This window comes from Camellia sinensis, chromosome 15, assembly GCF_055761805.1.
Source record: "Camellia sinensis isolate YWXY chromosome 15, ASM5576180v1, whole genome shotgun sequence".
Classification (NCBI taxonomy): Eukaryota; Viridiplantae; Streptophyta; class Magnoliopsida; order Ericales; family Theaceae; genus Camellia; species Camellia sinensis.
In genome coordinates this window covers 16,412,641-16,428,060 of record NC_138975.1, presented here as the reverse complement: position 1 = coordinate 16,428,060, position 15,420 = coordinate 16,412,641, and the positions used below count along the sequence as shown (strand labels likewise).

At 43.5% G+C, this 15,420-nt stretch overlaps 1 pseudogene; it reads right to left on the bottom strand.

Moving 5' to 3' along the window:
• Nucleotides 1-1,458: 1,458 nt before the first annotated feature.
• The window catches only part of LOC114267514 (ABC transporter C family member 8-like), a 158,809-nt pseudogene continuing 144,847 nt past the window's right edge, over nt 1,459-15,420 (bottom strand).

Here is a 15,420-nt window from a genome sequence, read left to right as displayed (position 1 = left end):
TTTCTTAATGTGACTAAAATGTGTGCATGAGTTACATTATTTTTCTTGAACTTCACAACATATAAAACAATTTCTACTTCAGCTAGTCTAAACTTTGCTTGGAGAGCATGTTGCAATAAATCTTCCATAGTTTTTATTTCACAATTTTCTTGTTTTTCTTTTTACTCACCATTATAACTCGTTATAATAAATATATTTTGATGAGTAAGAGTTTGAGGCGATATGATATTGTTATAAATTTCAAAATCCATTTTCCCTCAATAATGTGTTTTTTCTATGAGGGAAAAAAATATAATTATTGTCGTGACGGATGTATTTTGCAAAGTCTTGATTTGTTATTAAAAGTGTTTGTTGTAGACACTTTTTATATAATATGTATGTATGTATATATATATATATATATATTGAACATAAGTTGATAGAAAAACAATATATAATTCAGCAGATTTTTCCTAGCAAATATAACTATATTACTAAAATAACACATGTTAGAAAATTAAAGTATCCGATGGTAATATAACATTACACATTGACGATATATGAATACAGTAACAAATATAAATTTACATTTATATAATTTTTTTATATATTTATATATGCAAACATTGACATATATAAAATATTACAAAAGTAATATGTGAAATTTTTTGCAACAATATAATACAGGTAACAATGAGAAATTAATTATTCATAATTAAATAGTTGATCATAATGTAGATGTTTAGTGTAACATTTTTTTGTGTATATACCATTTTTTAATTATATTATTAAATTCACATGAAAATTGAAAGGAATTTGTGAATAATTTGTGTAAAATTGGAGATTAATGATGAAAGGTTTTTTTTTTCAAAAGAAGAAGTTTGTAGTATTTGATTTGATTTGGTTTTTCAAACTTTTATTTTGAATTTTGTTATTATCATGTTTTTTTGTCTTTGACACTATTTTTTTAATAACCTTTTTTTTTATTTTTTTTTAAATTCACTTAATTTAATATTTTTTAATTTTTAATTTTAATTTTAAATTTAGATTCACTTAATCTAAATACAGTTATAATTACTTTCTTGTGTATTCTTTTTGAAAAAAATTAATAATGATATATATATATATATAAAATAAAAAATAGTATATTTTTGAATTTATAAAAGAAAAAATTGCCAATATTTTACTTTTAAATTTTATTTAGATTATGAGATATTAGATTTTTATGTAAATATATAATTTAATATAAAAAAGGGCAAAACACCAATAAATACCAAATCTTAATTTGTTAAACCATTTGGTCCTGCCTTTTATTTTATAGACTAATAAGTCCTATTTGAATGTTAATTACGTATATACCAATTTATTTAACACGTAATATTTTTTTGATGGAGGGCAAATGTAAGTTTTTACTAATGTTGTAATGACAAAAATACCCAAAAAAGCTTACTATAGGCCTTTTTATGATTTCCTTCCTTTCTAAACATAAACAACATTAACTACATCAGCAACATCAACTACATCATCAAATATCAGCAACGTCATCAAACATCAGCAACATCATCATCAACATTATCAAACATCATCAAAACATCAATTATATCATCAAACATTGTGAACATCATCAACATCACCAAACATCAAATACATCATCAAACATTGTGAACATCATCAAACATCAACAGCATCAATATCAACTACATCATCATCATCATCATCAATCATCATCAAAACACCAACAAAACATCATCAACAACATCAAGCTTACTATATCACCAACATTGTGAACATCAAACATCATCAACATTATTCATCAAACATTGTGAACATCAAACATCATCAACATTGATCATCAAACATCATCAACATCAATATCAACTGCACCTTCAACATTATTTATCAAACATTGTGAACATCAAACATCATCGCCATCGCCGCGCGGAGGGCTTCGTCAGGGCGGCCCAAGCGGGAGAGACGAGAGACGAGTGCGTCGAAGGCGCTCTTTCTGGTGAAGCCTCTGTCGAGAGAGGCAAGGGTTTGGGAGAGGTCATCGAGGACGGAGAGGTCGGCCCAAGCAAGAGAGGCGAGATACGAGTGCGTCGAAGGCGCTCTTTCTGGTGAAGCCTCTGTCGAGAGGGGCTAGGGTTTGGGAGAGGTCGGTGGAGATGAAATTGAAGGTGTTGGTGGTGTTGAAGAAACCGTCTCGTGAACGCTTGTTGAGTAGGCTGAGGACGGTGGCGAAGTCCTTTTGGCAGCCGACGCTATCGATGAGGTGGTCATAGAAGGCAGAGCTGTCGTCGGGGAAGGAATTTGGGATTTGAGTGGTGGAGAGATTGGGAGACCTGCAAAATAAAATCAATATGGGTAAAAATGTAAATTCCATATACAATATATCTGTAGACACCCCATTTTTGACCGCCCTTAAGACTTGGGCACTACTGATGGTTTGCTCGGTGTTGAGAGATGTGCAGGGCAAAGAATCAGTTTCTTCGGCTAGAAGAGAGGCAAATCTTTCAAAATACTTTGTTTATGGTTTTGGAGTTGAAGAAAAGAGGAAAGGAGAGGAGAAAACTAGTTTGGGAGAAGTTCGGCATGAATCCGGGTAGAAGCGAGTCGAGCAGCCCCCGCTGAATCGGGCTTATCTATCTGTACACTTGGAGTTTAGCTATAGGGCCACCACCATCGGAAAGCTTACTTCCGGGGCTTCATTTTTCACTCAAGAATCTCCTAGAGCCAAGTCCGGGTGGGGGAGATATGATCAGTTGAAGTCGGGCATCATCCCGGTTGGATCGAATCTGCGCGGCTTCACGGAAAAGGGCATAACTTTTTGCACAGGAGGAATTTTGATGCAAGGTTTGCGCCATTGGAAAGCTAACTTCCGGGGCTTCAATCTGGACATCCACCGGCACTTTTTTGACCTCACCGGCCACCCATCGGCACTCTGTTTGTGCCGACCGGCAATTTATTGTGCCGACCGGCCATTTATTGTGCCGACCGGCAGATTAAAGTGGCCGACCGGCAGTTTTTGCTAGCCGACGACCTTCCAGAGCATTCTTCAGATTGAGTGGATTCCAGCTGTGCCAGCTGGAATGCACAGAATTGATCCCCCACGTGCATGTGTGTTTGTTTTGCACCTTGTAAGCCTTTGACCCCCTTAACCTTCTAGAAGCTTGAACCTTTTGGCCAAGCTTCTTGGAGAAGCTTGGCCAGCTGTTTTAGCTTCCTCTAGAAGCCTTGCACCCCCCCTTGAACCCCTTGGCCCCTTTGAAGCTTGTCTTAGAAGCTTAGCATTGCTTATATAAGCACCTCTCCTCCTCCTTTGTTTAGGTTGGATTTTTGGAACAAAAAACCAGAGATGTATAGACATATATCTGATATACATACATACAACCCTCTATCTCTCTCCATATCTCTCTCATTCAACCATCAAACACCCTTGTTCTTGGGCCATTTCTTCATCAACTCATAGCACAAGGCATCCAATGCCTATTCCAACAGCTTGAGGCTGTTCTCCAGAGCTTAGGAGCACCCAAACTTGGTCCAAGAGGTGCTGGTTCATTGGTCTACAAGGGTGAGTCCTCATCTTCCCTTTTCTAGCCTTTTTTTTGCTTCATATCTAAGCCATAGTTGCTTGCACTTTTGGGCTCCGACCTAAACTTCAAATCATCATATTTTGAGGTCCTCTTCATGTTTGATTGAGGACCTCTTGCTGTTTGAGGATAGTAGCTAGCACTTCCTTCTTTATCTCTCATTTAGGCCCTAATCTTGCATGTTATTTTTGGCCTATGTGTAATCTGGTTTTGAGCCTGATGTAAACTGAAGATAGGCTTATTTTGAGCCCTTCTTCAACATTGAAGAAGGGCTCAACACTGTTTGGGACTTCCATGTTGTACTTCCCTTTATATCCTCTTTTTGGTCCCATTTTTGTATGTCTTGGCAGCCCCTGATGTTGCTGTTTTTGGGCTGAGGTCCGAACTCAAAACAGCCATATTTTGACCCCCTTGTCATGTTTTATTAAGGGTCTTTGGCTGTTTGATGAATATTTTGTGTACTTCATGTTATAGCCCTCTTGTGGCCTTAATCTTGCATAAATTGTTTGCCATGCTTGTATCTGTTTTTGAGCCTTGACATGAACTGTAAATGTGCATATTTTGGGCCCCTCTTCAATGTTGTTGAAGGGCCCTAACATGTTTGGGGTCAGAAGCTGTGAGTTGCTTCATAATCGCATGTTTAGGGCCGTTTTTGTATGCCATTTTAGCCCCATCTTTGCTTGCTGATTGGCCATGTCATAAACTGTAAAAATGCTTGTATCAGAGTTGTCTTGCTTCTGTCTTCATGCTCCATGTCCATATTATGCATGCTTTGTATAGCTGTAAGCCATTTCGGGTGCCTAATTTCGCATTTCGGGAGGAATTCCATGCATCGGGCATACTTTCGCCTCATTTCGGGGCTGTTTTGCCCCTCATTTTGCTGCTGAAATCCCATTGGCATGTTTGCATATCATTTCCATGCCATTGCATTGCGTATGCCATTGCCTCGGTTTGCGTGCCCGTGTGCACGCATTTCGAGGCACTCCATTTTCATTCATCGGCCTCTTATGTGAGTGTGGCTGAGGCTCTCTCATGTTAGTATAAGTCCATGTTGCATTCTATATGCCATTTTAGCCATTGCATTGCATATGTCATTGCCTCGGTTTGCGTGCCCGTGTGCACGCATTTCGAGGCACTTCATTTTCATATTATGGCCACTGTTTTGGGCCTAACTAGAGCTGCCTAATTCATGTTTAAGACCATCCTTTGCTTATTTGCATGCTCATCTTGCATGTTTGCTTGTATCGGCATGTTGCATCCTTAACTCGTATGCCTAAGTTGCATTGCATCTTGCATGCATCACCTTGCCTCTTGAGATGAGTATGATAGAGGCTAGGCCTCCTTGTGTGTTTATTTGGCTTGCATGCATTTTGAAATTGAAGTTGCACACTTGATTCTTTGGGCCATCATGCATGGAAATGCGTGATTGGTGGTCCGAGAATCGGGGCACATCCTCCTTTGAGTCATTAACATGATAAGGAATGTGATTGGTGCATAAATTGTTTGAATTGCATTGCCATGCTTTGCTTTGCCCTCTGCTGCTGTGAGTTGCAGGTTCTGCAGGAATTCATTGCCGGCCGGCAGTATTTAGTGCCGACCGGCAGTCAATCGATGGCCGGTGGATCTATTTTGTGCCGGTGACTAAATGATACTGCCGGTGGAAATTCTGCTCAGCCGATGATATCCCCCAGTGTCCTGAGAGGCATCCCTGAGACTTTGGCAGTTTTCAGAGGAGCAGAGCAGGGAAAACAGAGGCAAACTATGCATGGCAGTGCGATTCCGAGCCAGTCCCGAGCATGTGTTGCATCTGGCCCTCCCCCCGAGGCGGCTTACCGTTTTTCTTTAGTTTAGTTAATTTGTTAATTAATTAAGCAATTTGTAATATTTAATTAGCTTGCGTAGTTAATTAATTTGTATTATTATTTTGGTCCCTCCGAGTGAGGGCGTGTCTGTAATAAGTGTGTGTGCGTGGTGTGCATGTCTTCCAACCTCCACTTCTTTCTTCCCTTTTATTTACCTGCTTATGATGGTAGATTAGGGCACATTTATTTTAGCATACCTTATGCTATGCATGCGTGCATTCATGCATTTGTTGACATGCACCAGGCTCGGTACATCATACAAACTACATTGTACTTTTCAATTCCAAATTGAATACATGTTACTTGTAGCATTTCATATGCCATTTTAGGGTTAGCCGAGCCTGTTTAGATTGCATCTTTGCATGTGTTGCATTAGCCATTTTTAACATGAACTAGGATCATGCATATGATTACTGACAAGTTTCTGTTTTGGCTCGGAGTACTAGGTAAGCTTTTATGCTTTAGCATATCACATGCGTGTGAATGTTGCCATGACAGTATGATTACCATGAGGCTAGCTGCTTATGTGATATAACTGCTTGAATGCCTGTGGATGGAGGTCGAATTGCTTAAATTGGGATAACACATTAAAACTGTGAATTTTAAAGCCCACTAGATAGTGGCAAAACCATCTTTTCTAAAAGCCCACTTGAGGGTGGCAAAACCTGCATTTTAGCCTACTCGCGAGTAGCAAACCATTTTCAAAACAAACATGAAATGTTTTGTTCCAATTTAGGCGATTTGGTCTATACTTGTTTGCTGTGCGCATAACATAGTAATTCTAGGCTAATAACCGGAATAAGAACACATAAAGTTTTCAAAATCAGATATCATGGTTAGTAGAGGCCGGTCTTCGGACCGGGCGAAAGGGGGTGCTCATAGCTGACCTTCCCCGATCGTACCCAAGCTCCCGAGCCGAGACAACTCCGGTGATGACGGACATGTGGCCTTTGGCACCGAGTCAGGGTTTCCTAAATTCTCCCATAAAAAATATTTAGGTGGCGACTCTGTATCTGGCAAAGCAGTCCATGTTTGGCACTACTTTTTCAAAAATCTGTTTCTCAAAACGATTTGCCAGATTTGGACTCTTTGGTTCAGATTAAGAACCGTGACACAAATCGAGTCCGAACTGTAGCACGAGGCCTCCCACGCGGGCGCTGTTACAGTTTCTGGCGACTCTGCTGGGGATTTTAGAGAGTTTGACTCGAACTCGTGATATCCTGTTTTGACTTCATTTATGTGTTTCTTTGCATTGCATGTGCATTGGTGCGCCTAGGAACATAGTGTTTGCCATCTGCCATTCCTGAACGGTTTGCCGGAGGCTTGTCTTGTCAAGGCATGTCCATAAGGCTGACCGGCTATGGGCTCTGACAGTATGGGAACACAAACCTCGGTTTACCGGGGTACCCTTTTGACCATTCGACCTAGTGCATATTCGGAATCCATAGTGACCATTCCAAACTAGGACAGGTTGCTCACCCGATGTTAGGTTGTTTGAAACCGCTGTGTGCGTAGTGAAACCCTAGCTCCTGACAAAATAGGACAGGGAAACCCTACCCCAACATAGGGGTGTTTTGGCTCTCTCTTACTTGCTATGTGCTTTTAGAGTGTATCTCTACAGGAATGCATATACCGGTTTGCACATTTGAGTATCAGGCCCGAGGGCACCAGCATCAGTATTTGGGGAATCAGTTTTACCCGAGGGTATCAGTTTACAGGCAGATATTTGGGAAACAGTGATCAGTATTGGGTACATTCATCCTAGTATGCTCAAATCTGTTCCAGTGAAATTAGGCTGAGATGCTCTCTGTTTTCCCTTTTGCAAGGTAGTCCTGGAACCATAGCTTCAGAAGGCTCCAATATCCCCCGAGGTTCATCGGACTTGTGCTGATAGACTTTGTCAGGTCAGAGACTCAGTTCAAGGGTAATCAGGGCTAGAGAAGGCTAGTCAGGCACAGACCACCAGTACAGCAGCTACCAGATCAGTGATCTTTGAGCAGTCAGGCTGAGATTTCCGAACCTATTGCCGACACAGATATACCGGTTGCTCAGTTAGATTAGAACAGTATGTCGAGTCTGGAAGAGATGGTGCGCCAACTCCAGGATAGTATGAAAGCCATGCAGCAAGACGCTGTCCGTCAAGCGGAATTCGCCAAACAACAGGCTGTGGCCATAACCCAACAGGCAGAGACAATTGCCAGATTGGAGCAGCAAACTGGAGTATCTACTTCGCACCAGACTCCTCCCCCACCAAGAGTTCCCATACTCGGGGAGGCAACCCACGTCCAGGAGGATACCGACCTTCCAACGGGGCCAGCTCCGCCCCCGATCCCGCCTCAACTATCCAAAGCACCCACTCCTATCAATCAATCGGATTCTCCCTTCGAGTCCGAGGTGGACCCCATGGCATTAAAAATGAGCAAGCTTGAAAAGTTGTTTAAGAAATCTCAAGGCGTAAAGTCCATCCCGGGCATTGAGGACGGGTACACCGACGCAGCTGTGACTCTACCGGATAGGTTCAAGATGCCTTACATCGACCGTTTTGATGGGTCAGAAGATCCCATGGTCCACCTGAGCTTGTTTTCAGATGTTTTGCGCCCGATGGGCTTGACAAGATTACAGAAGCTCTCCCTTTTTGGCAGGACCCTGTCGGGTATTGCAGTCACCTGGTATGCCAAATTGGAGGATTCAGTAAAAGAAAGCTGGGAGGAGATGGCCGAGGCCTTCGTCACACAATATTCATACAATACCCAAATCGAGATTACGACCCGTGATCTTGAGACGATGAGGCAGGAGCCGAAAGAGAGCTTCTCAGAATTCGTGGCCCGCTGGAGGGCCAAGGCCTCAATGATGACCATTAGGCCAACAGATAAGGATCAAATACGGATGATTGTGCGCAATCTCCAGCCCAAGCTAATGCAGAAAATGATCGTGATCCCCTTCCCTACCTTTCCAGACTTGCATGAGATGGGAGTGCAGATCGAGGATGCTATGAAGCAGGGCCTCTTTGACCAGAAGAAAGAGCAGCCTAGGAGGGCGTTTTCCCGCAGTTCGAATGCGACCACCAGTGGTGATGCAGGTTCAAGATCTTCTGAAGTAGACATGGTTACCACCACCGCATCAAAAACAGCCACCCCATTCACCGGTGCGTCCGGAAGTAGCTCACAAAAAACCAAATATCCACCTCGAGTCAAGAGGGTTTTCACCCCACTCCATATGCCTTTGTCAAAGGCTCTAGAGGTCTTACTTCGGAAAGGACATTTGAAACCGTTGGAACAACGGCCCCTACCCGATCCTATCCCTGCAAAGCATGACCAGACTAAGTACTGTGCGTACCACCAACAAACCGGTCATGAGACCGATAGCTGCTTTCGTCTGCGCCACGATGTACAGGATTTGTTTGACAACGAGGTCATCGCCGTGCCAGCTCAGTAAAGTCTATCACCACTGGATCAGTGAACCCGGGGGATAGTACGAGTATGTGATCAGGGGATGAACCACCTGTGGGCGGCGCTCAGTTTACTCCGGATGTGGCGTTTGGCACGCACTGTTTCGAGCATTTTACGAATGCTAGTTGTTGTGTTTTCTGACTTGGGTATTGGGTCAGTCTTCTCAATTTGTATTGAGTCAGTCTTTTCATACTGAGTCAGTCGGGTCTGTCTTGTTGTATCGAGTCAGTCCTGTTTTGTTAAAGTCGGGTGATTCCAGGGGTGTTACCTCGGGCATCACTATTTTGTTTTGTGTTTGTCTTTTTGCTTTCTTTTGAGTCTGTTTCTGCCTTGGAGCCAGTTATGCCAACAGATTTGAATGGAACAGCGATGATTTTCACACTCTTGTGTTTGCTTCTGCCGTGTGCCAGAAGTATTGAATGGAATGACAGCGCTCTTCGCCTGCCTTTTCTGTGCCTTGAAATCATTGTATCGACCTAAGTTTTTCAAAACTTTTTTTGAACACTGCGGTGAAAACGAAGAGGAAGGAATTCCTCAGGATTTGCAAAATTTTGATCATTTGAGAGAAAGAGAGGCATGCTAAGCCCTTAATGATTGAGATCATGCTTGTTAATGTGAGTACTGAGAAGGACCCTGGCTTGATCCAGATTGGTTCTACACTGTCTTCGGCGCGAGCGATTTGTCGCTTTCTTAAAAAATTTCAAAAAATATTTTGCGCAATCCTGTGAAGACTTGTGTGGAATCGCCCTTGAGATTGTGCAGCCGAGGATCGCTCTCAGCCTCAAGATTCTGTCCATTTGTTTTCAAACCTCGGACTTAAATTCAGAATGTTCAATGGTCAACCGCCATATGAGGCCTGTGTGGCCAGATTCGAAGCAGCCCTCGGACAAGAGGCAAGAAAGTCAGATCAAGAAGATTAGACCTCATCAGAAGAAGCTTGCAAAGCTGGAACGGAAGTACCTCTCGAACTAGGGGCAAAAATGTCAGATATGCTCGAAGAGCTGAAGATGAGTCCTCTTGCAAATCAACAGCCACTCTCCTGGATACGGATGGCTTCGAAACCCTATAACCATTTGGCATGGACCAAGCTACACTTTTACCCTTGAGAGGCTCGCTGGGCCGAAAACCCGGAAGGGCGACCCAGGCAAAAGTTAGAGCAAGAAAAAGAAGAAAAAGAACAAAAAAAAGAAAAAAGAAGAAAAAAGAAAAAAAAAAGAGAAAGAAAAGAACAAAAAAGGAAAATCAATGAAAAGAAAAGAAATGAAAAGAATTGAAAAGAAAAGAAAAACAAAGCTCGCAAGGTCGAAAACCCGCATCGGGCGCCTTGGCAAAAGTTAGAGCCTAAAAAGGAGAGGTTAAATACCCGAGTGTACCTTAACCCCCGAACTACGTAAGGCTTGATTCCCATGTTTGGGATACGTAGGCAACTTCATTCTGAAGTCCAGCCGTAAAATACTTCAAATTTGATCATGTCCATGTAATGGTTCTGATAATCTTTGCCTTCTCTGTATCCGAGAGTTCGGTTGCAATCATCGCTTCGAGGACTGATTATAATACGCCACGGAGCCATTCACACAAGGGGCAACTTTCCATTGCCATTCAATGCACTGCGGTGCCGTTCAAACAAGGGGCAACTTTCCGTTGCCATGCAGCTCTCTTCGAGCAAGGGGGCAATTTTGTCCAGATCCGAGGTTGTACGTCTCAAGAGTAAGTTCCGCGCTTGTTAAGCATCGGCCGTTTGCAAAAATAGTTTTTGAGAATTTTTACTGAAGCTGACTACTTTTCTCGAAAATTGTTCCATCTTTTCCAAAAACTGGACCATTTCTTGGACCCAAAATAGGAAAATTTTCAGTGCTCATAGCCTGACTTGCATGATTTCAAATCAAAAATCGAACAAGTGTGTTAATCTAACTCTCATATTGGTCAAAATTGTTTTCGTAGAAAACAAAATAAAAAAATGGTCAAAATGATGAACTAGGGGCACAATTAAGTCAGGCTTCCTGTCTTTTCCCCATTTTCCACATACTTGCCAAGAAGGGCACCCTACCTGCCAAGAAGGGCACAACTGAAGTCAACAGCAAAAGGGCCGAAAAGCTCTCTCATCCTCCAAGCAACGAGGTATCGAGCCAAGTGCGAAGCACGAGTTGGAATGGATCATGATATTCCACATCCTCATCTGGACAAATCTGATCACGTCCAAACTCCCCAACAGAGCATCGTCAACCGATGTCAGCTGCAAATTTGCTACACGCCCAGTTGTAACGCAGCCCCTCTATGGGAGAAGCTCACTGTCGTGAACAAGATTGAGAATCTGGTAGAATACCAGCGGCAAGAGCCCACAATTTCTAGGTTATCCATCAACCACCCAGGGGAGGGATTGAAAAATGAGAGATTGAAGAATAGAGAGATGTGTGATGAGAGAAAAAGTGAGAAAAGGGCTTTTTCAGAAAAATAGAGCTTGAGGGCCGAGCGATGTGAAGATCACAAATGAGAGAGGGTGGGAAACAATACCCGGTGAAACAGGCTCCCTGTGCACGTCTGTGTGTCGTGTCTTTTGTTTTGTCTCGATTCTTGTCTTGAGTCGTTCCGAGCGTGTCTCGATGTGTTTAGGTTGTTTACCTTTTGTTTTTCGTTGTTGAGTCTTTTTCACTGTGTTCAGTCGTAGGCTCAATACCCGGTTAAGAACTCTTTTCTTAATTTCAAATAATAATTGTTTTGTGCTTAGAGTGCTGTGCCATTCTTCACGTTTGTGCAAAACAAGATTCGTTCTTTCATAAAACTGCAAGGTTCAACCCAGGTCATGTGAGAACAGTAAAATCAGGATCTATCTGAAGCTATATAGGTTCCGGACTGCGAAGCAAAAGAAAAGAGGGAAAATCGAAGCATCTGAGTGTGTTTCACCTTCAGCAAATTCCGTGATTATACTCCGGACGTACCTCTTCAGGGCCTTGTCAATGCTCCGAAATATGAGTGTACCTCTACCTCAGGCGCAAGATCAATCTTGCATTGTGATGCACGTTCCAATTGCATTGTTATGCACCCACTTCACTAGCATTGTTATGCTCATTCATTGCATTGATTTTGCACATCTATCCAGCATTGTCATGCTCATTACATTTGCATTGTCATGCACCTTTTCACTTGCGTTGTCACGCACTTTCCACTTGCATTGTTATGCACGCTCTCGTATTCGGAAACACTGGGATACGTCCTTATGCTTTCCCTTCTCATTCGGAAACTCCGGGATACGTCCCTATGTTTCTTTCTCTTTTTCCGAAACTCTGGGATACGTCCCTATGTTTCTCCTTCTTTCCGAAACACCGGGATACGTCCCTACGTTTCTCTCTCTTTCCGAAACACCGGGATGCGTCCCTATGTTTCTTTCTCTTTTTCCGAAACTCCGGGATACGTCCCTATGTTTCTCCTTCTTTCCGAAACACCGGGATACGTCCCTACGTTTCTCTCTCTTTCCGAAACACCGGGATACGTCCATACGTTTCACTCCTCATTTTCCGAGACACTGGGATACGTCCTTATGTTTCTCTCCCTTTTTCCGAGATACTGGGATACGTCCTTATGTTTCTCTCCCTTTTCCGAGACACTGGGATACGTCCTTATGTTTCTCTTCCTTTTCCGAAACACCGGGATACGTCCCTACGTTTCTTTCTCCTTTTCTGAAACACCAGGATACGTCCCTATGTTTCTTCTCCTTTGTCTAATCTTTGGGATACGTCCCTAACCTTTGGGATACGTCCCTAATCTTTGGGATACGTCCCTAATCTTTGGGATACGTCCCTAACCTTTGGGATACGTCCCTAACCTTTGGGATACGTCCCTCATCTTTGGGATACGTCCCTAATCTTTGGGATACGTCCCTAATCTTTGGGATACGTCCCTAACCTTTGGGATACGTCCCTCATCTTTGGGATACGTCCCTCATCTTTGGGATACGTCCCTCATCTTTGGGATACGTCCCTCATCTTTGGGATACGTCCCTAACCTTTGGGATACGTCCCTAATCTTTGGGATACGTCCCTCATCTTTGGGATACGTCCCTAATCTTTGGGATACGTCCCTAACCTTTGGGATACGTCCCTAATCTTTGGGATACGTCCCTAATCTTTGGGATACGTCCCTAATCTTTGGGATACGTCCCTAACTTTTGGGATACGTCCCTAACCTTTGGGATACGTCCCTAACCTTTGGGATACGTCCCTAACCTTTGGGATACGTCCCTAATCTTTGGGATACGTCCCTAATCTTTGGGATACGTCCCTAACCTTTGGGATACGTCCCTCATCTTTGGGATACGTCCCTCATCTTTGGGATACGTCCCTAATCTTTGGGATACGTCCCTAATCTTTGGGATACGTCCCTAACCTTTGGGATACGTCCCTAACCTTTGGGATACGTCCCTAATCTTTGGGATACGTCCCTCATTTTTGGGATACGTCCCTAATCTTTGGGATGCGTCCCTAATCTTTGGGATACGTCCCTAATCTTTGGGATACGTCCCTAACCTTTGGGATACGTCCCTAATCTTTGGGATACGTCCCTCATCTTTGGGATACGTCCCTCATCTTTGGGATACGTCCCTAACCTTTGGGATACGTCCCTAATCTTTGGGATACGTCCCTCATCTTTGGGATACGTCCCTAATCTTTGGGATACGTCCCTAACTTTTGGGATACGTCCCTAACCTTTGGGATACGTCCCTAACCTTTGGGATACGTCCCTAATCTTTGGGATACGTCCCTAACCTTTGGGATACGTCCCTCATCTTTGGGATACGTCCCTAATCTTTGGGATACGTCCCTAACCTTTGGGATACGTCCCTAACCTTTGGGATACGTCCCTAACCTTTGGGATACGTCCCTAATCTTTGGGATACGTCCCTAACCTTTGGGATACATCCCTCATCTTTGGGATACGTCCCTCATCTTTGGGATACGTCCCTAATCTTTGGGATACGTCCCTAATCTTTGGGATACGTCCCTAACCTTTGGGATACGTCCCTCATCTTTGGGATACGTCCCTCATCTTTGGGATACGTTCCTCATCTTTGGGATACGTCCCTAACCTTTGGGATACGTCCCTCATCTTTGGGATACGTCCCTCATCTTTGGGATACGTCCCTAACCTTTGGGATACGTCCCTAATCCTTGGGATACGTCCCTAATCTCTGGGATACGTCCCTAACCCTTGGGATACGTCCCTAATCCTTGGGATACGTCCCTATGTTTCTCCCTCTTCAGTTAAAAGCGTTCGGAATACGTTCCAATGCTCACACCATTCCGAAACACCGGGATATGTCCCTATGTTTCTCCCTGTTCCATTTCCCCACACGATTTCAGTGCGTTTGGAATTCATCTTAGGTTGCATTGTCATGCACACCTCTTCACTTGTGTTGTCACGCACTTTCCACTTGCATTGTTTTATCAAACCGGCTTCGCGAAAGCGTATAAGTCCAATTACAAACCGGCTTCGCGTAGCGTATAAGTCCAACTTTCAAAACCGGCTTCGCGTAGCGTATAAGTCCAATTGTCAAAGTCTTCCTGCATATCATTTGCATCCTGCCCCTGAACTACGCTGGTTTGATTCCTTGCAAAGGGATACGTAGGCAGCCTGTGGGCACAACCATTTATTTATCGGTATTTTGTTTGTTTGTCCAAGTCTTCGGCCTTGTCAAAAATGGGTCGTCTCTGGGCTTTGACATTCACTCCCGTCATTGTTATGACTTTCGAGTTCTGTCAAAGAGGGGCAACTGTAGACACCCCATTTTTGACCGCCCTTAAGACTTGGGCACTACTGATGGTTTGCTCGGTGTTGAGAGATGTGCAGGGCAAAGAATCAGTTTCTTCGGCTAGAAGAGAGGCAAATCTTTCAAAATACTTTGTTTAGGGTTTTGGAGTTGAAGAAAAGAGGAAAGGAGAGGAGAAAACTAGTTTGGGAGAAGTTCGGCATGAATCCGGGTAGAAGCGAGTCGAGCAGCCCCCGCTGAATCGGGCTTATCTATCTGTACACTTGGAGTTTAGCTATGGGGCCACCACCATCGGAAAGCTTACTTCCGGGGCTTCATTTTTCACTCAAGAATCTCCTAGAGCCAAGTCCGGGTGGGGGAGATATGATCAGTTGAAGTCGGGCATCATCCCGGTTGGATCGAATCTGCGCGGCTTCACGGAAAAGGGCATAACTTTTTGCACAGGAGGAATTTTGATGCAAGGTTTGCGCCATTGGAAAGCTAACTTCCGGGGCTTCAATCTGGACATCCACCGGCACTTTTTTGACCTCACCGGCCACCCATTGGCACTCTGTTTGTGCCGACCGGCAATTTATTGTGCCGACCGGCCATTTATTGTGCCGACCGGCAGATTAAAGTGGCCGACCGGCAGTTTTTGCTAGCCGACGACCTTCCAGAGCATTCTGCAGATTGAGTGGATTCCAGCTGTGCCAGCTGGAATGCACAGAATTGATCCCCCACGTGCATGTGTGTTTGTTTTGCACCTTGTGAGCCTTTGACCCCCTTAACCTTCTAGAAGC